This window comes from Lucilia cuprina, chromosome 4 (assembly GCF_022045245.1).
Source record: "Lucilia cuprina isolate Lc7/37 chromosome 4, ASM2204524v1, whole genome shotgun sequence".
In the NCBI taxonomy this organism is placed as follows: domain Eukaryota; kingdom Metazoa; phylum Arthropoda; class Insecta; order Diptera; family Calliphoridae; genus Lucilia; species Lucilia cuprina.
Genome location: NC_060952.1, coordinates 82,604,282 through 82,631,946, shown reverse-complemented (window position 1 = coordinate 82,631,946; position 27,665 = coordinate 82,604,282). Strand labels below are relative to the sequence as shown.

At 30.5% G+C, this 27,665-nt stretch overlaps 1 long non-coding RNA gene across 2 annotated transcripts in view; it reads right to left on the bottom strand.

Moving 5' to 3' along the window:
• Window positions 1-1,513: 1,513 nt before the first annotated feature.
• The window catches only part of LOC111685973, a 42,904-nt gene continuing 16,752 nt past the window's right edge, over window positions 1,514-27,665 (bottom strand). Inside the window, exon 3 of one of the 2 annotated variants that reach the window (XR_006940763.1) lies at window positions 1,514-1,537. This is a non-coding gene — a long non-coding RNA (uncharacterized LOC111685973). Of the gene's footprint in view, window positions 1,538-12,881; window positions 12,905-27,665 lie in introns of those variants that run through there. The other variant, XR_006940764.1, reaches the window with a different exon arrangement.

Below are 27,665 nucleotides of genomic sequence, written 5' to 3'. Positions count from 1 at the left end.
ACTACAGAATAGACTATAGTCTGGACTATAGAATAGACTATAGTCTGGACTATAGAATAGACTATAGTATGGAGTATAGAATACTCCATAGTCTGGACTATAAAATAGACTATAGTCTAGACTATAGAATAAACTATAGTCTAGACTATAGAATACACTATAGTCTGGACTATAGAATACACTATAATCTGGACTATAGAATACACTGTAGTCTGGACTATAGAATACACTATAGTCTGGACTATAGAATACACTATAGTCTGGACTATAGAATACACTATAGTCTGGAGTATAGAATACACTATAGTCTGGACTATAGAATACACTATAGTCTGGACTATAGAATACACTATAGTCTGGACTATAGAATACACTATAGTCTAGACTATAGAATACACTATAGTCAGGACTATAGAATACACTATAGTCTGGACTATAGAATACACTATAGTCTGGACTATAGAATACACTATAGTCTAGACTATAGAATACACTATAGTCAGGACTATAGAATACACTATAGTCTGGACTATAGAATACACTATAGTCTGGACTATAGAATACACTATAGTCTGGACTATAGAATACACTATAGTCTGGACTATAGAATACACTATAGTCTGGACTATAGAATACACTATAGTCTGGACTATAGAATACACTATAGTCTGGACTATAGAATACACTATAGTCTGGACTATAGAATACACTATAGTCTGGACTATAGAATACACTATAGTCTGGACTATAGAATACACTATAGTCTGGACTATAGAATACACTATAGTCTGGACTATAGAATACACTATAGTCTGGACTATAGAATACACTGTAGTGTGGACTAGAATACACTATAGTCTGGACTTTAGAATACACTATAGTCTGGACTATAGAATACAATATAGTCTGAACTATGGAATATACTACAGACTGGACTATAGAATATATTATTATCTCTTCTAATAGATTTAAGTTTGGACTATAGAATAGAGTAGAGTAGTATGGACTATAGAATAGACTATAGTCAGGAATATAGAATATATTATAGTCTGGACTATGGAATAGACTAGAGTCTGGACTATAGAATATACTATAGTCTGGGCTATAGAATAGACTATAGTCTGGACTATAGAATAGAATATAGTCTGGGCTATAGAATAGACTTTAGTCTAGAATATAGAATAGACTATAGTCTCGACTATGTCTGGACTATGGATAAGACTATAGTATGAACCATTGAGTAGACTATAGCCGGAATATAAAATAGTCTGGATTATAGAATGAACCACAGTTTGAACTTCATTAAAATTTAGTAATTTAAAAATATTAGCAACTGCACACCACCAGTTATCTACGAAATAAAATTCAAACTTTTAATGTTTTTTCTTTCAGTCATCTTTCATTATATTCTTAATGAAAACAAAAACGTAATAAATTAGTATTAGGAAACAGAAAATCAATTAAGCCGAAAAGGTGTAAAGGAAGTAGGTGCAGCATTTGATATCGTGCTGTTAGCCATTGATAATGACCGGTAGCTCTAAATTAAAAAAATATAAAGAAAAGCTAATTGATAAAACTAAGAAATGAGAATTTAATTACTTTTTAACTTTCTGCAGCAAAAGATATTGGAAATATAAAATTTATTAATTACAAAAGAAAATAAAGAATTAGTGTAAAGATATTAGGAAAAAATGAAACGGAAAATTATTAGAATTACTTTAGAAAATAAATTTACAAGTTTGCAGGATAATATAAAATAATGACAATATCTTCTGAATTTAGTTTAAAAATAACATTTTAATTTACACAAAATTCTACTTAGCAATTGTATTAGATTTCAATCAACAAATAAAATATATTCATTTTCATCAATCTTAATATTTTATTATCAGTAGTTATTTTTATATAAATGTATTTGCAATACATCACTTTATATTTATTTCAGTAAAACTCATGAAACCAATACAAATACATACATTTTTTTTTGCTACAAATACATTTACACATTTCTATAAACTTCTAAATGATTATAGTTAATTCGTTGCAAATAAGTGTTGACACATAAGGAATTATTTTTTATGGGGGGGCTGGATAACAATTTGTTAAATCTACACAAATACTGCAAAGCAGAGGTTCTTAAATTATTCATTTTTAAAAATGTATAAGAATTAATGTAAACTATAGCGAGGACTATAAATAGTCGGAATATATATCCAGCGCAATAGCAAAGGCTGAACTATAGCAGAATTCTGGACAATAGAATATACTTGGATCTATACAATAGTCTGTACTACAGAGTAGATTATAGCCTGGACTATAGAATAGACTATGGTGTGGACTATATAATAGACTACAGTGCAAGCTATACAATATTCTATAGACTATAGTATGGACTATAGAATAGACTATAATCTGGACTTTAGAACACTATAGTTGGGACTATGTAATACATTATAGTCGGGACTAAAGGATATACTATAGTCTAGATTATAGAATATGCTATAGTCTGGACTATAGAGTAGGCTGTAGTCTGGACTATAAAATAGACTATTGTCTGGACTATAGGATAGACTATAGTCTGGGCTTTAGAATAGTATGTACTATAGAATACACTATAATCTATACTATAGTCTAGATTATAGAATAGACTATATTCTGAACTGTAGAATAGACTACATTCTGGACTATAGAATAGACTATTGTCTGAACTATAGAACAGACTATAGAATGGACTATTTTATTGACTATAGAATAGACTATAGACTGGACTGTAGAAAGGACTATATTCTGAACTTAAAATATACTATATTATTGACTATAGAATAGACTATAGTCTGGACTATAGAATAGACTATAGTCTGGACTATAGAATAGACTATAGTCTGGACTATAGAATAGACTATAGTCTGGACTATAGAATAGAATATAGTCTGGACTATAGAATAGACTATAGTCTGGACTATAGAATAGACTATAGTCTGGACTATAGAATAGACTATAGTCTGGACTATAGAATATACTATAGACTGGACTATAGAATAGACTATAGTCTGGACTATAGAATAGACTATAGTCTGGACTATAGAATAGACTATAGTCTGGACTATAGAATAGACTATAGTCTGGACTATAGAATTGACTATAGTTTGGACTATAGAATAGACTATAGTCTGGACTATAGAATAGACTATAGTCTGGACTATAGAATAGACTATAGTCTGGACTATAGAATAGACTATAGTCTGGACTATAGAATAGACTATAGTCTGGAATATAGAATAGACTATAGTCTGGACTATAGAATAGACTATAGTCTGGACTATAGAATAGACTATATATAATCTGGACTATAGAATGGACTATATATAGTCTGGACTATAGAATAGACTATATTATGGACTATAGAATATACTATATATAGTCTGGACTATAGAATAGACTATAGTCTGGACTATAGAATAGACTATAGTCTGGACTATAGAATAGACTATAGCCTGGACTATAGAATAGACTATAGTCTGGACTATAGAATAGACTATAGTCTTGACTATAGAATAGACTATAGTCTTGACTATAGAATAGACTATAGTCTGGACTATAGAATAGACTATAGTCTGGACTATAGAATAGACTATAGTCTGGACTATAGAATAGACTATAGTCTGGACTATAGAATAGACTATAGTCTGGACTATAGAATAGACTATAGTCTGGACTATAGAATAGACTATAGTCTGGACTATAGAATAGACTATAGTCTGGACTATAGAATAGACTATAGTCTGGACTATAGAATAGACTATAGTCTGGACTATAGAATAGACTATAGTCTGGACTATAGAATAGACTAAAGATTGGGCTATAGAAGAGACTGAAATTTGTATTATAAAATATACTAAAATCTGGACTATAGTCTAGAATATTTCTTTCCCTCTGTCTTGGCTATAGTTTTAAAATTGAAATTGTTTTCACTTTATTTAAGAAACTCTGGCTGGTAAAAAATGAATTTGTATTATAAATGTGCAAATGACACAGTCTTTTTAAATATAAATTAACAAGAAGAAGAATGAAATACATTTAAAAAAAAATACATATATTTACTTAATAAAGTATTTTTTATATATATATATATATATATTCTTTGTTTAATATAATTTACACTAATCATTTGTACAATCATACTCTCTGCAAAACTAAAAATATGAAACAAAACAAAACTGAAACCACATGAAGTATTTTGCAAATGATTGTCATCATTATCATCTGTATTATTTTTATTATCCTCGTTTATTATTTATTATAAGAGTCTTTTGTTTAGTCCGATACAATGAAATCATTCATTAAATATTAAGATATAAATATTCTACTTATATCAGATATTTTTAATACAATAATCACTCATTATTTATTCATTTTCATAAAGGGAGTGCAATGTAAGGTCTTAATGTTGGAGTGAAAGGAATTTTTGTAGGGATATATCGAAACTGCAATAACGAAGCCCTAATGATTGAGTATTTGTTTTAAGTGATTTTCCAAAATATTGTCATTATCTAATTTATAACTCAAGCAAATAAAATAAACAAAAAAATTTTGTGTTTAATTTAATCAAAGCAAATAATTTTCTTTTCTGATTAAATTTCTTCGTTTCGATCCCCGCCTATTAGGCTTCATTTATTTCTATTCTTTTATCTGACTACGAGTTTAAGTAGATTTCGTTTAAAATGTTATTCTTACGTATATATTTAATAATTTTTTTTGTCTCTTCAGTAACCTTGTTTCGAGTACTCGTTAAATTTGTTTCATATTGATTTGGTTTATACGACCAAGATACAACGAACGTAAAACTTAAGTGATACTTATTTTTGTTGTTAAATTTTATAGGAAAAGCTAGACAAAGAGCTAAAGAGCGATGGATATAGAATAGAATAAATATATATTACTGAACTAGTTTAGCTTGTCTCATAATAATAAAGCAGGGCATCATCATTTTTGTCATCGAAAAGATTGAATAAAGTCATAATCGCAACATGATTTAAGTCATAGTATATTTAAGTTTTGAAACAAAATCCTTTGAAAAATGGAAGAATCGGATGTACATTATTTGTATAGATGAAATGTAGGCAATGGAAAGTTATTCATAAATAAGCCTTAAGGTATGCTTTAAATTATTAAATATATACAATGTAATTGTCTGGTTTAAAGACTAGACTGAAAACAATACTGTATCTTAGACTATAATCTAGACTATAGATTGCACTATAGACAAGGAGAAGCCAATAGTTTAGACTGCAGAATAGCCTATATTTAGAACTTTAGTCTGGACTATAGACTATAACCTGGACTATAGCCTGGACTATAGCCGGGACTATAGCCAGGACTATAGACAAGACTAAAGACAAGACTACAGTCTGGACTATAGACAAGACTATAGACAAAACTATAGTCTGGACTATAGACAAGACTATAGACAAGACTATAGACAAAACTATAGACAAGACTATAGACAAGACTATAGACAAGACTATAGACAAGACTATAGACAAGACTATAGACAAGACTATAGACAACACTATAGACCAGACCATAGTCTGGACTATAGACAAGACTATAGTCTGGACTATAGACAAGACTATAGTCTGGACTATAGACAAAACTATAGTCTGAACTATAGACAAAACTATAGTCTGGACTATAGACAAAACTATAGTCTGGACTATAGACTAAACTATAGTCTGGACTATAGACAAGACTATAGTCTGAACTATAGACAAGTCTACAGTCTGGACTATAGACAAGACTATAGTCTGGACTATAGACAAGTCTATAGTCTGGACTATAGACAAGACTATAGTCTGGACTATAGACAAGACTATAGTCTGGACTATAGACAAGACTATAGTCTGGACTATATAACCAGGACTATAGTCTGGACTATAGACAAGACTATAGTCTGGACTATAGACAAGACTATAGTCTGGACTATAGACAAGACTATAGTCTGGACTATAGACAAGACTATAGTCTGGACTATAGACAAGACTATAGTCTGGACTATAGACAAGACTATAGTCTGGACTATAGACAAGACTATAGTCTGGACTATAGACAAGACTATATTCTGGACTATAGACAAGACTATAGCCTGGATTATAGACAAGACTATAGTCTGGACTATAGATAAGAGTATAGTCTGGACTATAGACAAGACTATAGTCTGGACTATAGACAAAACTATAAACAAGACTATAGTCTGGACTATAGACAAGACTATAGTCTGGACTATAGACAAGAGTATAGTCTGGACTATAGACAAGACTATAGTCTGGACTATAGACAAGACTATAGTCTGGACTATAGACAAGACTATAGTCTGGACTATAGACAAGACTATAGTCTGGACTATAGACAAGACTATAGTCTGGACTATAGACAAGACTATAGTCTGGACTATAGACAAGACTATAGTCTGGACTATAGACAAGACTATAGTCTGGACTATAGACAAGACTATAGTCTGCACTATAGACAAGACTATAGTCTGGACTATAGACAAAACTATAGTCTGGGCTACAGACGAAACTATAGTCTGGGCTATAGACAAGACTATAGTCTGGGCTATAGACAAGACTATAGACAAGACTATAGTCTGGACTATAGACAAGACTATAGTCTGGACTATAGATAAGACTATAGTCTGGACTATAGATAAGACTATAGTCTAGACTATAGACAAGACTATAGTCTGGACTATAGACAAGACTATAGTCTGGACTATAGACAAGACTATAGTCTGGACTATAGATAAGACTATAGTCTGGACTATAGACAAGACTATAGTCTGGACTATAGAAAAGACTGTAGTCTGGGCTAAAGAATAGTCTAAAGTGCTCTTAAGTCTGAACTATTTACATCTCCAGTGTTCCATAAAGTTAAATATCATATCAAAATTATCATGAGCTTTCTTAATTAATGTCTTTCTTAACGATTGAGTAAATATATCAAACGTTTAATGACTTTTTCGTTTTGAATGAAAAACAATAAAATATCAGAGGAATTAAGAACTAAGTGCAATCATACATTTCCATTTAAAATAAAATACATTTTCTGTATATTTGCTGCTAAAACTCATAAATTATTTAAATCATTGAATAAAAAAACCCCAATTAGTTGTCTTATATTGAATTGGTTTAGTGGTTTTTACCCACAATTTAACTTTTGATGTGATGGTAGCTATATTTTCCTAATACTATTAGTTGTCTAATTTAACTACCACTAAAGTTTTTTAACAACTTGAAATTAAATTTAATCGTTTATGTTGTTTTTGTTTTTTTTTTCTTGTTTTTGTTCATCTCTATTGGCCATTAAAAATGAAACGGCTTTCAGAAACCAACTGACAATTTGTTTTATTTTTTTGGTATTATTTTAACAGTCGCTAGTTGACACAAAATAATGTTTATCCATGTCTAGCTAAGTGCATTTACTCAACGCCCCTTTAAAATAGACTTGATCAGTATGTAGTATGTAATAGGGGGAGAGAAAAGAGAGATGGTTAGGAAGGCTTAGTTGTCAAAGTCTAATAGAACGTAACGCAATACTTCAATGAACTTGTTTGATAATCGTTTGTAACCATTCGTCAACATCATAATAGAATACTTCTTCATCATCCGTAGCGTCAACATAGGCAACAACAACAACGTCATCATCATCAATAGCTTCAACTAAGAAGAAAACATTGCTGTCGTCTTGTAGACAAGTTGTCAACATGAAACATGTCAGTTCATCATTAGAACAAGGAGTGTCCAGTGACACCACCTCCATTTCGGAGACTAAAGAAGAAAAACCTAAAGGCACTTAAAAACAGCCATGATATTTATACTTTAGAACAATCCATTTGAAACGTTTAAAGTAAAACATACCGTCCGTCATGTTATTTATGCTGTACTTATATCATGGCATCTTTATCGAGTGCCTTTTCAAAGGTTTAACGAAAAAAAATATATGATTTCTTAGAGATTTAATAGAATGTGTCAGTTTCGTGGAAAATTTAGTTGATAACACGAAAGTCTTTAATGATAATAGGCTGATATGATATCGGACAGTTTTAAAATAATTTGATAGGTTTTTAAATCGTTTTTCTCCAAAGTAATGGACGCTTTGGATTTTCTAGTCAATAAGTATCGCATGATACACAAACATTTTTAAGCTTTTTAAACAGAGAGAGGATCCTAATCGATTAACCTCCAGGGTCTTATGCGACTCTGCAGGGCAGTCGGGTAAGTCCCAAATCTACTAGTACGATTCAGTTGGTATGTCTACAAAAAACTTTTTTTCAAGGACCACTAGAGGCAGGACTTGAACTTCTCTATATTCTGTAAGTGGCTATGGTTAACCACTAGAGTTCCTTTAGCTCTTTGAGTCAATAATTACCGCAAGATACATAAACCTTTTAAGACTTTTTTAAACGTTACGAAGATCCCAATCGATCAATTTCCAGGGTCTTATGAGACTCTGCAGGGCAGTCGCATAAATTCCAATTCTTCGTCTAAAATACTTCTACAGTAACTCCTAGATACTTATACGATTCAGTAAGTATACCTACAAAAAAACTTTTTTTTCAGAGACCACTAAACGCAGGGCTAGAACTTTTCGATATTCTGTAAATGCTTATGGTTAACCACTAGAGTTCCTTTGAACATTCGAGTCAATAATTACCGCAAGATACATAAACCTTTTAAGACTTTTTAAACGTTACGAGAATCCCAATCGATTAATGTCCAGGATCTTATGCGACTTTGCGGTCCTGTTGCATAAATTCTAAAAAAAAACTTCCACAAGAACTCCTAGTAGCTTATACGATCTAAGACCATTAGAGACAGGGCTAAAACATTTCGTTATTCTGTATGGGGTTATGGTGAGCCACTAGAGTTCCGTACCTTTTTCAAGGGAACACGAATATACATTTGAGAAATAGTTTAATCCAAAATTGATCTGTGAATCCGATAAATCAGTTTTTACTTTTCAAGTCTGTTATGGTGACGATCATTATAACAAGTCTATGTAGAAACTATGCGCCCAACAGTTTCAATAGTGACCTTAATCTGATGTTAAAGATCCTTACAACTTAAGGTCCATCCCTTAATTTCCTTATCCCAAAGGATAGTTCAGTCTTGTCTTGTTGGTATTTTAATATGGAAAGTCCTGTCAAAGGAGTATGGATTCTAAGTTCGAGATAATTTCTTTCTTTTTCCTATTTGGACTCAATTACGTACATCAAATTGCTAAAGCAAGCGGTTTTCATATAACTCTCTAAACTCACAGCAACTTTTTCATTTTATTCGTGCACACGAAAACTTAAATTCTCTCGTTAATCTTCCATCTATTACACTTCCTAAGAACAAGTAGTTGAAGTTTCTGTGGGAGAGGTTTACTTTAGGCGAATTGGCCAAAAGCGGTTATTGGACACGTCATCAATGTATACATTGGAAGGTTATACACAGTCGTCGGACTTGCCTGGTCGCATACCAGTTCTAGAATATCTCTTAAGCTACTAAGATCTAGTAGCTTAAGAGATATTTCGCCTGGACACAGTATATGTTGCAAACTTTGAAATGCTGATACCAGATAGAATGTCTTGGTCAAGCGGAACATTAGAGCACATACCAATAGGAATCCATTGTTATACAGAAAGCTCTAAATTGGGGGAAAAGTGAGCCTGGGGTTCTATATTGAAGACCCAGAAATATACCACCGTTAACCAAATCATAACCGAGCTTCCAGGCAGTAGTCCGAGCAATTGAGAAAAAACGGATTAGAATAAGTATGGCGGCCACAGCACTTAATACATTTACCGACAGCCAGATCGCAATTAAGGCGGTATCAGGTGATAGAATTAAATCTTAACCCGTATTGGATTGTAAGAAAGCTTTAACTGAGTACTATACCAGAGGTAAGGAATTATGTAATCCTGGCTGCCAGCCCACTCGGGAGTAGTTGGCAATGAAAGGGCTAATGTAAAGCTTTAAATGCAAGGCAGCTCGAGTCAGTTGAACTGACAAATGCAAAACCATTCGACGCAACAAAAGCTGAACTTAAAAGCTTAAAAAAAGTATTGATTAGGGAATCCCATAAGGCCTCTTGGACTAATGAACCACGTAGATCCTATGGAGTGACCCTGATGAGAGCAAGACGAAAAATCTCCTCAAAATGAGCAAGTCTGTATGACGGTATGTATTCTGAGTGGACACACAGAATTATGAGCGCATCTATGTAAAATTGAACGTGCGGATTCAGACGAATGTAGAGCATGTTTGAGCATGTTTGAATATTCCTCACTACCACTTTTTGGAAGCTTCTAAGGAATTACGTCCAGTAAACTGAGTTTCTGAACATTGAAAAATTTATTCAGTATTTTTTATACCCTACACGACTATAGTGGGGAGGGTATTATACCTTTGTGTTGATGTTTGTAGCACCCAAAAATATTAGTATTAGACCCAACTTTAAGTATACCTATCGGCTCAGAATCTTTCTGAGTCGACTTAGCTATGTCCGTCTGTCTGTGTTTCCATGTAAACCTTGTGCGCACGCTATAGGTCGCAATTTTCAAGATAATTTGATGAATTTGGTACATACTCTTTCTTTTTTGAACATGGTTGAAATCTGTTCATTATTTCGCCTAGCCCCCTTACAACCGTAATCTCCGAATCGGGAGTTTAGGCTTTAGGTTGAAATCGGTCCATTATTCCGCCTAGCCCCCTTACAACCGTAACCTACGAATCGGACCTTTAGGCTTTAGGTTGAAATTGGTCCATTATTTCGCCTAGCCCCCTTACCCTCCGAATCGAGCCTTTAGGCTCTAAATTACGTTATATGTTATAATTTGTCAACAAAAATTAGCAAATTTTAGTTTTATAGAACGGGCCTCGTTTGACCCTAATCCCTACTAGTTCTTTCCTTCAGTAAATTTAAGAGATTAATCGGGAAACATTTAAAAGTTTTCGTGCATTAAAAAGCTAGTTCTTTACTTTAGAAACTTTGACAGATTAGCTTACTTGATGATTTTCAAGCAATTAACTAGAGTCTTTCTAAGAATTTATAAAATTTAATTGAAAAATTCCAAAAGAATCTAAAAATAGCTTAACCTCTAACTCGGTTTTTGAGTTTATAAAAAAACAATAACAATAATCATCATCATTATCATCATCATCATATTCATACATTTCTATAATCAACCATAAATATGTCACTGGCAGACAGGTGACTTCTCTCTCCGTAAAAGAATGATGAAGAAACAAAGGTGTGGTCTTTCTTACAATAGTAAAAATGTACGTGTTTCAGGTATATACTATTTTATATATATAGTTTATCATGGTCTGACGACAGCCCCATTATTGCAAGTGTTTCTTTTTTTTTTGAAGATTTTTACGTTTTTAGTTTTTCTTATTTTATGCCTTCCGTATAGAGAAGTGGAATAAAATAGAATTAAATTAAAGAATAAAGAAAACAAACAGACATTATAATTTTATTGTTGTTTTTTTGTGTCATTATGTGTGTTCTTGTAATAGAGTAATGACATTAGAAATATGACCTAATTTTCTTTTTCTTCTTTTTGGTTTCATTATGACTTTTTATGAACCATGAAAATGAAATAGTTTTAAAAAAAAATAGATTTATGCCTGATTAAACTTTAATAAAAGTTACTCGTTGATGTTAATTATTAAAATGAAATAAACTTTTAGCTTGGGAGTTGGTTCGGAAATTTTTCATGTTACCGCCATTATTAGAAGATCGTACTTCTGTTCGTGTTTTGAATAACATGACAGCTTTGTGTTAAGAACGTTGATATGAAAATGACTTCTTAATTATAGATCAGTATGATCGTTAGATATTGTAATTGAATTTTGGCTTTGAAAAGCTCAGTAGATTTATAAACATATTTACAGATCATGAAAATATATAAACACAAGATCTTTAAAGTGATCGATATTTAAAAAGATCATTATTAAAATTAAGAGAAATTTTCTTCAAAACATTAAAAGAGGAGTGATTAACAAGCAGAGGACGAAGTCGACTTAAAATTGTCGACGGCGGCGGTTGAGCTAAAATAATTCGGCGGCGGATTACAGTCGACTCACAGCCGATCGTTTTTAAGGAAATTTAAGCTGTTAAAGTTATGTTCAACAAAAAAAATAATAAAATATAAAAATTTAAATACTGAGGATAAAGTCTCTTTTCATACTAGTTTCGAAACAACTTATTGAAACCAATTGAAAAAATATGAAAAACATTTTAATAAATTAAAAAAAATATCACATTTATATTAAAAATATAGCAACGAATATCTGAAGTATTGATAATTATAAAATATCACTTGTTACATAAATCCTTTGTACAAATCTTGTACGTTTTCAAAATATAATTGTTCAACAATAATTCATTATGTTTCAGAACCAAAAATAATTGGTCTTATAGTCTATAGCCTTGTTAATATCCAAAGAAAAATATAAAAAAAAATTGAATCGACTTAAGACGCATGTTTCGGCGGCGGCTTAAGCAACTAAATATGGTTCGGCGGCGACTAAGCGCCGACTAGAAGCCGTTCGACTTCGAACTCTGTTAACAAGTACACCTTAATTGATAACGATCTTTATGATGAATGAAATGATCTCTTGAAGATCACGGCATGCTTAAACTTATTCCTTATAAACACTGTCAGAGTTTTGTAATAAAAAACCTAAAGTTTTAATTCGTTTTAAAATTATATTTTTATTCTTATCATAATCATACCTCTTGCTATTGTCATCATTTGAATTCTATTAAGATTTCCAAACAAATATCACAATCATCACCATACTCACTCACTTTAAAAAAAAAATCATTGAAAGTAAACAAAAAGATTTATTACCTAAAAAGAAAAACAAGAGAAATTCAAAGAAAAATTAGTTGTGAAAAATAAAAAACTTTTTCTTCAAGGAAAATCAATTTATTCAAGAGAAAACACAAAAACTTTGCTTTAAGTTACAAAATGGGTTAAAAACAAATAAAAATTTGATTTTCAAAATAATTTTAACACAAAATTCAGAAAAAAGGATCTTGTTAAAGTTAAAAGAAGATTCCATTAAAATATGTTTTGAAACTCAAATCTATTCGAAATGATAACGACATAAATGAAAATACAAAATATAAAAAATTGACCTACATCTTAAGCAAAACATGTTTACAATCTTAAAAACTAACTTTTACACATTTAACAAACGCCTCCAATCATTCAGAAACTACAGTACAGTAGTGGCCATAAAAGCCTAACAATGGGTTAGTTAAGTAATAATACAGTATGTGGGTGTAGAATTATTATAAATCACGAATGTAACAGATACGAGCGTAAGAAAAATAAGATTAATAGAAATATCTGTAGCGTTTCTCATCTTAAGAAAAATAAGAAAACAAGATAATGATGTTAAAGAAACTGTGATAATTAGATTTAGTTTTATTTTTAGCATGTCGTTGCATGCCAGTTTAGAAAGTAATTAGTACATGGAGAAATTTGAAAAATACTATGGGGTCACTTAAAAAAAAATCTCCTGATATGGTAAAAAAACCATATGTTTGGGTGGGAACAAAACTAACTAATGAACTAACTAACTAACAAACTAACTTATTAACTAACTAACTAACTAATTAACTAACTAACTAACTAACTAACTAACTAACTAACTAACTAACTAACTAACTAACTAACTAATTAACTAACTAACTAAGTAACTACCTAACTAACTAACTAACTAACTAACTAACTAACTAACTAACTAACTAACTAACTAATTAACTAACTAACTAACTATCTATCTATCTATCTATCTATCTATCTATCTATCTATCTATCTATCTATCTATCTATCTATCTATCTATCTATCTATCTATCTATCTATCTATCTATCTATCTATCTATCTATCTATCTACCTATCTATCCATCTATCTATCTATCTATCTATCTATCTATCTATCTATCTATCTATCTATCTATCTATCTATCTATCTATCTATCTATCTATATATATATCTATCTATCTATCTATTATCTATCTATCTATCTATCTATCTATCTATCTATCTATCTATCTATCTATCTATCTATCTATCTATCTATCTATCTATCTATCTATCTATTTATCTATCCATCTATCTATCTATCTATCTATCTGTCTGTCTGTCTGTCTGTCTGTCTGTCTGTGTCTGTCTATCTCTCTATCTATCTATCTATCTATCTATCTATCTATCTATCTATCTATCTATCTATCTATCTATCTATCTATCTATCTATCTATCTATCTATCTATCTATCTATCTATCTATCTATCTATCTATCTATCTATCTATCTATCTATCTATCTATCTATCTATCTATCTATCTATCTATCTATCTATCTATCTATCTATCTATCTATCTATCTAAATTAGGGATTTAAAAACTTCAGCACAATTGGATAAATTTGTGTTTTTGTTGTAACACACCCCACTCTGTAAATTTCACCATTTTTTCTGTATTTTATTAAAAAAAACTAAAAGTTGATATAAAACTTGTCATGTACCCGAAAAAAAAAGTTTGACAAAACAGAAAAAAGAAAACTTTTAGCAAAGTTTTGGTTGACATAAAAAGAGTCCTTCAATTCAGTTGTTGGTTGTTGTGCTTTATACTGTAATTTATTGCTTTTGTAAAAAAATATGCCAAAAATAATATAATTTCAGGAATTTTTATTAAACATATCCATTTCCTTTAAATTCATTAAACGTTTTTTCTGGTTCAGTTTTTATTTTCGTTTTTTTCTGGTAATTTTTAGTAAATTATTTTGAGTGGCAAGGAAAATTTTTACAAAACAACTAAACATTTAAAATAATTTTGTTTAGATTTTCTATTAAGTTCTGTGTATTTGTGTACTTTAATTTTTTTGTTCAACAGCACACTTCCCAGCGTAAATAATTGGCGCCAATAATTGTGTAGGTTTCCGTGGCACGCTTTCCATTTTTATTATTTATCTGAATAAATTGTGTTTAACAAAATTGTATATTAAAAGTGTATCTATCCATATTGATATAAACATAACTACGTATGTATGTAGTATCTATGTAGTATTTGGTTTTGTAATATTTGATTTTTAAACTTTTTGGTTAGTTTTCACTTTTTAAAGCAAAAACAAAAAAATTGTTGTGGGTTTATTTTGGTTAAATTGTAAAATTGAAATAATTGTTAAAATCTGGAGGTAGGTAAGGAGGGTTCAGTTCTAGTTTATTTCTAGTTCAGTTCTAGTTCAGTTCTAGTTCAGTTCTAATTCAGTTCTAGTTCAGTTCTAGTTCAGTTCTAGTTCAGTTCTAGTTCAGTTCTAGTTCAGTTCTAGTTCAGTTCTGGTTCAGTTCTAGTTCAGTTCTGGTTCAGTTCTAGTTCAGTTCTAGTTCAGTTCTAGTTCAGTTCTAGTTCAGTTCTAGTTCAGTTCTAGTTCAGTTCTAGTTCAGTTCTAGTTCAGTTCTAGTTCAGTTCTAGTTCAGTTCTAGTTCAGTTCTAGTTCAGTTCTAGTTCAGTTCTAGTTCAGTTCTAGTTCAGTTCTAGTTCAGTTCTAGTTCAGTTCTAGTTCAGTTCTACTTCAGTTCTAGTTCAGTTCTAGTTCAGTTCTAGTTCAGTTCTAGTTCAGTTCTAGTTCAGTTCTAGTTCAGTTCTAGTTCAGTTCTAGTTCAGTTCTAGTTCAGTTCTAGTTCAGTTCTAGTTCAGTTCTAGTTCAGTTCTAGTTCAGTTCTAGTTCAGTTCTAGTTCAGTTCTAGTTCAGTTCTAGTTCAGTTCTAGTTCAGTTCTAGTTCAGTTCTGTTCTAGTTCAGTTCTAGTTCAGTTCTAGTTCAGTTCTAGTTCAGTTCTAGTTCAGTACTAGTTCAGTTCTAGTTCAGTTCTAGTTCACTTCTAGTTCACTTCTAGTTCAGTTCTAGTTCAGTTCTAGTTCAGTTCTAGTTCAGTTCTAGTTCAGTTCTAGTTCAGTTCTAGTTCAGTTCTAGTTCAGTTCTAGTTCAGTTCTAGTTCAGTTCTAGTTCAGTTCTAGTTCAGTTCTAGTTCAGTTCTAGTTCAGTTCTAGTTCAGTTCTAGTTCAGTTCTAGTTCAGTTCTAGTTCAGTTCTAGTTCAGTTCTATTTCAGTTCTATTTCAGTTCTAGTTCAGTTCTAGTTCAGTTCTAGTTCAGTTCTAGTTCAGTTCTAGTTCAGTTCTAGTTCAGTTCTAGTTCAGTTCTAGTTCAGTTCTAGTTCAGTTCTAGTTCAGTTCTAGCTCAGTTCTAGTTCAGTTCAAGTTCAGTTCTAGTTCAGTTCTAGTTCAGTTCTAGTTCAGTTCTAGTTCAGTTCTAGTTCAGTTCTAGTTCAGTTCTAGTTCAGTTCTAGTTCAGTTCTAGTTCAGTTCTAGTTCAGTTCTAGTTCAGTTCTAGTTCAGTTCTAGTTCAGTTCTAGTTCAGTTCTAGTTCAGTTCTAGTTCAGTTCTAGTTCAGTTCTAGTTCAGTTCTAGTTCAGTTCTAATTCAGTTCTAATTCAGTTCTAGTTCAGTTCTAGTTCAGTTCTAGTTCAGTTCTAGTTCAGTTCTAGTTCAGTTCTAGTTCAGTTCTAGTTCAGTTCTAGTTCAGTTCTAGTTCAGTTCTAGTTCAGTTCTAGTTCAGTTCTAGTTCAGTTCTAGTTCAGTTCTAGTTCAGTTCTAGTTCAGTTCTAGTTCAGTTCTAGTTCAGTTCTAGTTCAGTTCTAGTTCAGTTCTAGTTCAGTTCTAGTTCAGTTCTAGTTCAGTTCTAGTTCAGTTCTAGTTCAGTTCTAGTTCAGTTCTAGTTCAGTTCTAGTTCAGTTCTAGTTCAGTTCTAGTTCGTTCTATTTCAGTTCTAGTTCAGTTCTAGTTCAGTTCTAGTTCAGTTTTAGTTCAGTTCTAGTTCAGTTCTAGTTCAGTTCTAGTTCAGTTCTAGTTCAGTTCTAGTTCAGTTCTAGTTCAGTTCTAGTTCAGTTCTAGTTCAGTTCTAGTTCAGTTCTAGTTCAGTTCTAGTTCAGTTCTAGTTCAGTTCTAGTTCAGTTCTAGTTCAGTTCTAGTTCAGTTCTAGTTCAGTTCTAGTTCAGTTCTAGTTCAGTTCTAGTTCAGTTCTAGTTCAGTTCTAGTTCAGTTCTAGTTCAGTTCTAGTTCAGTTCTAGTTCAGTTCTAGTTCAGTTCTAGTTCAGTTCTAGTTCAGTTCTAGTTCAGTTCTAGTTCAGTTCTAGTTCAGTTCTAGTTCAGTTCTAGTTCAGTTCTAGTTCAGTTCTAGTTCAGTTCTAGTTCAGTTCTAGTTCAGTTCTAGTTCAGTTCTAGTACAGTTCTAGTTCAGTTCTAGTTCAGTTCTAGTTCAGTTCTAGTTCAGTTCTAGTTCAGTTCTAGTTCAGTTCTAGTTCAGTTCTAGTTCAGTTCTAGTTCAGTTCTAGTGCAGTGCTAGTTCAGTTCTAGTTCAGTTCTAGTTCAGTTCTAGTTCAGTTCTAGTTCAGTTCTAGTTCAGTTCTAGTTCAGTTCTAGTTCAGTTCTAGTTCAGTTCTAGTTCAGTTCTAGTTTAGTTCTAGTTCAGTTCTAGTTCAGTTCTAGTTCAGTTCTAGTTCAGTTCTAGTTCAGTTCTAGTTCAGTTCTAGTTCAGTTCTAGTTCAGTTCTAGTTCAGTTCTAGTTCAGTTCTAGTTCAGTTCTAGTTCAGTTCTAGTTCAGTTCTAGTTCAGTTCTAGTGCTCTTCAATTCCAGTTCTTGTTCAGTTAAATTTTCATCCCTTTACTTCCCAATATGAAAACAATTACCATAACCTATAAAAAAACAATAAAATAAATCCCTCGTGATATTTGTTTCTTTTCGTTTTTGGCAATCATGTAAACATGAAATTAATTTGTTATTAGAAAACAAAAAAAAAAACTAAGTAACCATAAATAGACCATTAAATTAACGGTAAACTATTGCTATAATTAACAAAACAATTAAATAATAAATAATTTTTTGGCCGTTTTTACGACTTTCCTATGTTGGCAAATGTAAGCAATACCAACACTTTCTAAACTTTTCGATCAAAGGTATTTAGTAATTTATTACAACAAAACAAAATTTGGGTGGGCGAAAAAGTTAATTCTTTGTATTCTATAATCAAATAAAACCACTAACTTGACTTGTAACTTCAAGTTGAACTTCTTTTCTTTCCAGTCTTATCATTCTGGGGTGTAAGTGTACTTGTAAGTTTCTAAACTGGTATCGGAAAAGAAGCGTCCGTCATTTGTCTAACACATGTTTAAAATGAAAATGGTTTTATGGTTTTATATACAATTTATGTATTTTTAGTTTCTTTCTCTTTTTGTTTCTATTTTTATTTACCACTTAATGCTAATTTATGAATAATTATATTCATAAAGTCAATGAGTAACTTGAAAAAATAAAACAGCAATGTGTTTTTAACTCATTTTTAAACATACATTTTTAAACATAAAACAAATATATGAGTTTCTAAACGTGACTTGAACGCATGGCTCTAGTTCAGTTCTAGTTCAGTTCTAGTTCAGTTCTAGTTCAGTTCTAGTTCAGTTCTAGTTCAGTTCTAGTTCAGTTCTAGTTCAGTTCTAGTTCAGTTCTAGTGCTCTTCAATTCCAGTTCTTGTTCAGTTAAATTTTCATCCCTTTACTTCCCAATATGAAAACAATTACCATAACCTATAAAAAAACAATAAAATAAATCCCTCGTGATATTTGTTTCTTTTCGTTTTTGGCAATCATGTAAACATGAAATTAATTTGTTATTAGAAAACAAAAAAAAAAACTAAGTAACCATAAATAGACCATTAAATTAACGGTAAACTATTGCTATAATTAACAAAACAATTAAATAATAAATAATTTTTTGGCCGTTTTTACGACTTTCCTATGTTGGCAAATGTAAGCAATACCAACACTTTCTAAACTTTTCGATCAAAGGTATTTAGTAATTTATTACAACAAAACAAAATTTGGGTGGGCGAAAAAGTTAATTCTTTGTATTCTATAATCAAATAAAACCACTAACTTGACTTGTAACTTCAAGTTGAACTTCTTTTCTTTCCAGTCTTATCATTCTGGGGTGTAAGTGTACTTGTAAGTTTCTAAACTGGTATCGGAAAAAGAAGCGTCCGTCATTTGTCTAACACATGTTTAAAATGAAAATGGTTTTATGGTTTTATATACAATTTATGTATTTTTAGTTTCTTTCTCTTTTTGTTTCTATTTTTATTTACCACTTAATGCTAATTTATGAATAATTATATTCATAAAGTCAATGAGTAACTTGAAAAAATAAAACAGCAATGTGTTTTTAACTCATTTTTAAACATACATATTTTAAACATAAAACAAATATATGAGTTTCTAAACGTGACTTGAACGCATGGCAATTAGTCATACATATTTTTTTAATTTCTTAAGTTCAGACACAATAACTTTTATACTAAAGACAATCAGTCGGTGTTGTCACTACTACAACACAAATTTGAGGGAAGGGACGATCCCTTTATCAGTTCGTATTATACTTTTTATATACATATAAGAGGGCTCAAGTAATATCACTCTTTGCTGAACTGAACTAGAACTGAACTAGAACTGAAATAGAACTGAATTAAAACTGAACTAGAACTGAACTAGAACTGAACTAGAACTGAACTAGAACTGAACTAGAACTGAACTAGAACTGAACTAGAACTGAACTAGAACTGAACTAGAACTGAACTAGAACTGAACTAGAACTGAACTAGAACTGAACTAAAACTGAACTAAAACTGAACTAGAACTGAACTAGAACTGAACTAGAACTGAACAAGAACTGAACTAGAACTGAACTTGAAATAAAGAATATAAAGTTTCGAAGACATTCCTTACTCATGTGTGTCCCTTGAACATGTCTCTGCCTCCAGGCTAATACACTCGGATTCACTATTTATCGATTATTATATACAAACTCTCAACTCCTTTCGTATTAATATAGGTTTTAAAAAACTCTACAATTAAACACACAACATACATATGTATGTATCTATTACAATAAACAATTGAATTCAACTTCATTTTAGTAAAGTCTTAGTAGAAAAAAATTTGTATTTATGTCTATAAGTCTGTCAATTATGAAAACCAAACGACAATGTACAAAATGAATTGTCATTTGTGTTGGCGGTAGCGGCAATGGAGGCGATGAAGTATTCCGAGTATGTTGGCCTTTTTATTTCTGTTAAAATAACAACAAAAAGGGGTGTGGTGGTTGGAGTGGTGGTATGCTGAGAGTAGTATTTAGTTTCATTACATTTGTCAGTTCATTTACACTTGTGTATGTTTGTCGGTCGGTCGGTCGGATTGTCTGTTAATTTGATAGTTTGTGTATGTAGAGATTTGAAACATTGTCATAAAATAGTTTTCCAATAGCGGCATATAAAGTACAAAATTATAGAGACATTGCTTGGTGGGTTTTAGTTTGCTTTTTTTGCTAATGAAACCTCAATTGCAAAAAAATATATATAAAACAAAACCAAAACTATCATCATTATCATCATACAGCCATTCATCCGACCAAGTCAACAGCAAACCAATCAACCCAACAAAACGGTCATTGAACGTTAGTAGTATGTAAGCGTATCTGTATCTATATACATATGTATGTTTGTATCTTTTAGTTTCTCAATGTGTGTAAATAACCCTCATTTAATGCTAGATTTTAGACAAATATCTGTACAATAAAATAAATAAATTATACACGCAGATAGACAGACAGTTAGTTTGTTAGTCATAAAAAATATGTGTAAATACAAATGTTTTGTATGTGTTTTTGCAAAACAGTGTCGGACAAATTTTGTAAGAAAAATTTTTGAGAAATTAAAATAAATTAAAAATAATTATTTTGCAAGAAAAACTTTTGAAAAATTAAAATAAATTTCAACTAAATTCCTCAATAGTTTAGCGACTTATTCTTCCTTTAAAAATAATTTAGAGTTTTTGGCTGTCAACTTTTTTCTGTCACTGTTTGTTTTTGGACTATAGCTGTATATATGGATGAGTATAAAATATTGTATTCATAGTGTTAATGTTAATTTGCATTTTTTTATAAATTAAGATCAATATGTTATCAGTTTAAGTGAAACAATGTAAATCAATGTTCTCAAATAGGAAACTTACATATGAGACTCGTATTACAAGCTTAAGCTAAAGTTTCGATTCCGTCTGTCCGTCCATCTATGTAAACAAACCAATTAAACTACAGGTCGCAATTTTGAAGATAATTCAATGAAATTCAATGATCTGCTATTCTCCCAGGGACGAAGCCTATTGAAAATGGTTAGGATCGGTCCACTATTTCACCTAGCCCACATACAACTGAACCCCCGAATAGGGTTTGTAAACTTTGTAATCAAACTACAGGTCGCAATTTCAGAGATAATTCAATAAAATTTGACACATAATCTTCTATGGTATCGTAGATGAAGCCTATGGAAAATGGATAACATCGGTCCATTATTTCACCTAGCCCCCGTACAACTGAACCCGAAAAATAGAGCTTTCAAGTTCATAATTTATTATCTTGACAAAAAGCTGCAAAACCAAGTTCTATACTAAACTTTCACTTAAATATCCACAATTTTATTCAACAACCAACGGCTTAAGTATGTTCATATCAGAATTACCACAGTGTGTCCCTGTGAGTAAGAACAAAGTCTTTGGCTTATTTGATGCATTCGTACTTCGGTCCACTGGTTACGTCTCTAGGTGCTGTTGCCGATTCAACATAGGCCATTCCATCTGCGTGGTTGTAAACGGATGTGATATTTTACATTTCGGAAGTTAAGCAACGGGACAGCAATGGTTAGAGATTAGAAAGCACGAATACTTTAGCAAAGTGCTTTTACATGGACCGATCCAATACATGTACAAAAATTGCAACCTGAGTTCTTCATTGAAGGATTCAGTGGCGATGGTAGACCGTTGTTCAAGTCTACCCAATGGATGAAAATGACCACCGTTGGGTAGAGCTTCATGCCTGGTACTCACGTAAAGCACTTCGACATTCATTGAACAAGAAAATGTAACGGATAAGATCTGCAGGCCCAAGTGGCTCTAGTCCAAAGACTATACCATTACCATTTTCAAGCAAGATTGAAAAGTAATTAAGAATTTTAAAGCATTTAACAACATGGTCTTGCATGTCACCAAGTGTGAAGGCCAAATGTTTCACAAATATGAAATTTATTTTGATTTTTCATTCAAAACTTTCGCTTTTATAAAACACCCACCATTTTTCTTCATTCAACAACTTTTTAATTTATTATTAGTTACAAATCCAATAAATTAACAATTAAACTCGATATCAAAGAAAAAAGCTTTATACAAAAATATTTCAAAATTTAAGCAAATTATCCATCAAAAAGTTATAAATCAAATGATTTACTCTTATTAATGGCAGCATCTATTTTTAACTATTAAGGCGTTAATACTATAACCGACCTTTTCTTTTTTAAGTTATTTTTTTTTTACAAAATTTCCCCCACTTAAAAGTTAATACAAAAAAAAACAAAAACTTCATAAAAATATATAATAAACTGGCATGTCTAAGAAGAAAAAGCTTTTATCTAGTAACTTGTTAGTAAATGCAGTCAACCAGGCATGAAAGTAAAACAAAAACAACAACAACTTACAACATACTCCTCACACTAGTAATTGACAGCTTTACAGATTTTTCACTTAATACTTGAAGGTGCAAATCGAAAACTCATTCCATTCATTCACTTTAGCAATGTTTTTTTTTTTTTCTTTCCTTGATTTTTTGCTTTCCATTTAGCGGACAGCTCTAAAAAGCATAGGAAATTGTGTGCAGCGTCTTCATTATTATCGTTATTATGCCGACATGAATGAATTGAAATTTGAAAATTCATACATGTGTAAAAAAAGGCGGTTTGAATATGAATTTCTTCATATTTTTTTTTTTTTATTTCTTTGCTATTTTGCAACTTGGCGTTGAACATTCAGTTTTTATCTCATAAATTTTTCATGCATCATTGAAGATGGCACGATTGAGAGAAACAAAAGAAAAACTATACTTTTTTATTTTAAATTATGCAGATGTTTGAGGTTGAAGACAGTTCAAACGTATAAGTATTTAAATAGAAATAGATTTTCAAATTGAATTGTGATTTATGAGAAATGTCATAATTAAGAGAGGCTGTTAAAAGTGATCTGATATATTAGGTGGGATTTCAAAGATTTGTTCAAAATCGATTAACACTAAAACTAGAACTGAACTAGAACTGAACTAGAACTGAATTGGAACTGAACTAGAACTGAACTAGAACTGAACTAGAACTGAACTAGAACTGAACTAGAACTGAACTAGAACTGAACTAGAACTGAACTAGAACTGAACTAGAACTGAACTAGAACTGAACTAGAACTGAACTAGAACTGAACTAGAACTGAACTAGAACTGAACTAGGAATGAACTAGAACTGAACTAAAACTAAAACTGAACTAGAACTGAACTAGGAATGAACCAAAACTGAACTAGAACTGAACTACAACTATACTAGAATGCTGAGCCTTCGTGTTTAATCCAAAATTCAGCAGCAAAATGTTATTTGAAATATTTTCACAAGTCTTTCAATGTTTTCTTTACAAATTTAAAGTTAATTATAACGACATGAAAACTGCAGGGAATTTCGAAATAAATATTTATACTTGTGTTACTTATTTTTTTTTACCACTAATAGATAAGATAAAAAAAGTAACAAACACTTAAAGAGGGAAAAAATAACAAAAAAGAAATCATTATTTGTTTAAAATTCAATTAGAGAGCAACAAAAAATATAATTAACAAAAATATAAAGTAACATTAATATAATGTCTATAATAAAGAATTAAAGTAATGTGAACACATTACACATGGCATTCAAATGTAAGGGATGGTTATAATTTCAATACATAATTTCAAATTAAGTTAATAGACAATTAATATCTATTAATTAGAAGATGGCAAATCAGATTTAAATAAGATGTTTTAAATGAATTAAAATTTCATTAATAATTAAATAGAAATTTCGAATTTTACTTAAAGATATAAAAGTTACCAAACTTTGAAAAATAAAAATAATCACAAAATCATTCATAAAATTCTTAACATCGTACGACTCCCTGCCTGCCTTCAAGATAACCATATATTTTATGATGTCATCAACGTTATAGTGTGTTTGACTATTCTGAAGTCTTTTTTCGTATTTTTGCAATTTTTTCTTATATTTTCTATATTTATTCATGTTTTTTTTATAATAGTTAAGTATAAATTTCTATTATATTTTAAATATTATAGTGTTTTTTGTTGTAGTTGTTTTTGTGTATTTTATTTTGGAATACAATGACGGTATTTTGTCGTATTTATTTACGTTTTGTTAGCAATTGTTAACGAAGCGTTAAATTAAATATTATTAAAACCACACTCTCTCACAGAAAAAATCTTAGAGATAGAGTTGCAAATGTATTGTAAACAATAGTGGTTAAAAATATAGCAGCATATGAGTAGTTAAGAATGGGAAGGAAGGATTATTGCAACCAACAGAACTAGGTGGATTTCGCATATGAATAGACATCACCCTTCCTTATTAACTAACCAACTAACTCACTAACTAATTAACTAACTAACTAACTAACTAACTAACTAACTAACTAACTAACTAACTAATTAACTAACTAACTAACTAACTAACTAACTAACTAACTAACTAACTAACTAACTAACTACCTAACTAACTACCTAACTAACTAACATAGAGGCCTAGGTGTATTTCTTCGGATTTATTGATGTAATTTTAAACTCGACTATATTTTTCATCACTACTGTTTCGCAGAATCATCTAAAAATAAAGATGTTTTAGTTAAACATAGTAACATATAACAAAAACAACTAAAATAGTATTTGTTATTTCTACTATTTAGTTCTATAGTGTAAATATATAAACTAAATAAGACAATTTTTTTATTTTGTAGTCATAACCGATCAATCAAAACTTTGTTTAATAATAACATAATTTATTTAAAAAAATAACCTGAAATTTAATTTTTTTTTAATTTTTGCAAATCATTTTAGTTGCAATTAAAGTCATGTGCTTGAGGTCGAGATATACAGAGCTTTCGTTATGTAAACTATGATTAAAAGCTTATTTGAAAAGACATTAAAGAATATAATATACAGAGAGTAAGAGATTGATTATATATGTAGATCCAATTTGGTATATATGTCTACTTTAATTGCCTTTTCGAGGGAAAGCAATCTTGTATGTCGATAAGCACAAGATCTAAGAAAAGATCAAAGCAAATATCACTGGTCCATAGATCTGGCCTATAGATCAGACTATACTCTGACCTATAGATCAGTCTATAGTATAGACTATAGATCAGTCTGGACTATACATCAGTCTATAGTCTGGACTATACATCAGTCTATAGTCTGGACTATACATCAGTCTATAGTCTGGACTATACATCAGTCTATAGTCTGGACTATAGATCAGTCTATAGTCTGGACTATAGATCAGTCTATAGTCTGAACTATAGATCAGTCTATAGTCTGGACTATAGATCAGTCTATAGAGAAATGAACTAGAAATGAACTAGAACTGAACTAGAACTGAACTAGAACTGAACTAGAACTGAACTGAACTAGAACTGAACTAGAACTGAACTAGAACTGAACTAGAACTGAACTAGAACTGAACTAGAACTGAACTAGAACTGAACTAGAACTGAACTAGAACTGAACTAGAACTGAACTAGAACTGAACTGGAACTGAACTAGAACTGAACTAGAACTGAACTAGAACTGAACTAGAACTGAACTAGAACTGAACTAGAACTGAACTAGGAATGAACTAGAACTGAACTAAAACTAAAACTGAACTAGAACTGAACTAGGAATGAACCAAAACTGAACTAGAACTGAACTACAACTATACTAGAATGCTGAGCCTTCGTGTTTAATCCAAAATTCAGCAGCAAAATGTTATTTGAAATATTTTCACAAGTCTTTCAATGTTTTCTTTACAAATTTAAAGTTAATTATAACGACATGAAAACTGCAGGGAATTTCGAAATAAATATTTATACTTGTGTTACTTATTTTTTTTTTACCACTAATAGATAAGATAAAAAAAGTAACAAACACTTAAAGAGGGAAAAAATAACAAAAAAGAAATCATTATTTGTTTAAAATTCAATTAGAGAGCAACAAAAAATATAATTAACAAAAATATAAAGTAACATTAATATAATGTCTATAATAAAGAATTAAAGTAATGTGAACACATTACACATGGCATTCAAATGTAAGGGATGGTTATAATTTCAATACATAATTTCAAATTAAGTTAATAGACAATTAATATCTATTAATTAGAAGATGGCAAATCAGATTTAAATAAGATGTTTTAAATGAATTAAAATTTCATTAATAATTAAATAGAAATTTCGAATTTTACTTAAAGATATAAAAGTTACCAAACTTTGAAAAATAAAAATAATCACAAAATCATTCATAAAATTTCTTAACATCGTACGACTCCCTGCCTGCCTTCAAGATAACCATATATTTTATGATGTCATCAACGTTATAGTGTGTTTGACTATTCTGAAGTCTTTTTTTCGTATTTTTGCAATTTTTTTCTTATATTTTCTATATTATTATTCATGTTTTTTTTATAATAGTTAAGTATAAAATTCTATTATATTTTAAATATTATAGTGTTTTTTGTTGTAGTTGTTTTTGTGTGTATTTTATTTTGGAATACAATGACGGTATTTTGTCGTATTTATTTACGTTTTGTTAGCAATTGTTAACGAAGCGTTAAATTAAATATTATTAAACCACACTCTCTCACAGAAAAAATCTTAGAGATAGAGTTGCAAATGTATTGTAAACAATAGTGGTTAAAAATATAGCAGCATATGAGTAGTTAAGAATGGGAAGGAAGGATTATTGCAACCAACAGAACTAGGTGGATTTCGCATATGAATAGACATCACCCTTCCTTATTAACTAACCAACTAACTCACTAACTAATTAACTAACTAACTAACTAACTAACTAACTAACTAACTAACTAACTAACTAATTAACTAACTAACTAACTAACTAACTAACTAACTAACTAACTAACTAACTAACTAACTACCTAACTAACTACCTAACTAACTAACATAGAGGCCTAGGGTGTATTTCTTCGGATTTATTGATGTAATTTTAAACTCGACTATATTTTTCATCACTACTGTTTCGCAGAATCATCTAAAAATAAAGATGTTTTTAGTTAAACATAGTAACATATAACAAAAACAACTAAAATAGTATTTGTTATTTCTACTATTTAGTTCTATAGTGTAAATATATAAACTAAATAAGACAATTTTTTATTTTGTAGTCATAAACCGATCAATCAAACTTTGTTTAATAATAACATAATTATATTTAAAAAAATAACCTGAAATTTAATTTTTTTTTAATTTTTGCAAATCATTTAGTTGCAATTAAAGTCATGTGCTTGAGGTCGAGATATACAGAGCTTTCGTTATGTAAACTATGATTAAAAGCTTATTTGAAAAGACATTAAAGAATATAATATACAG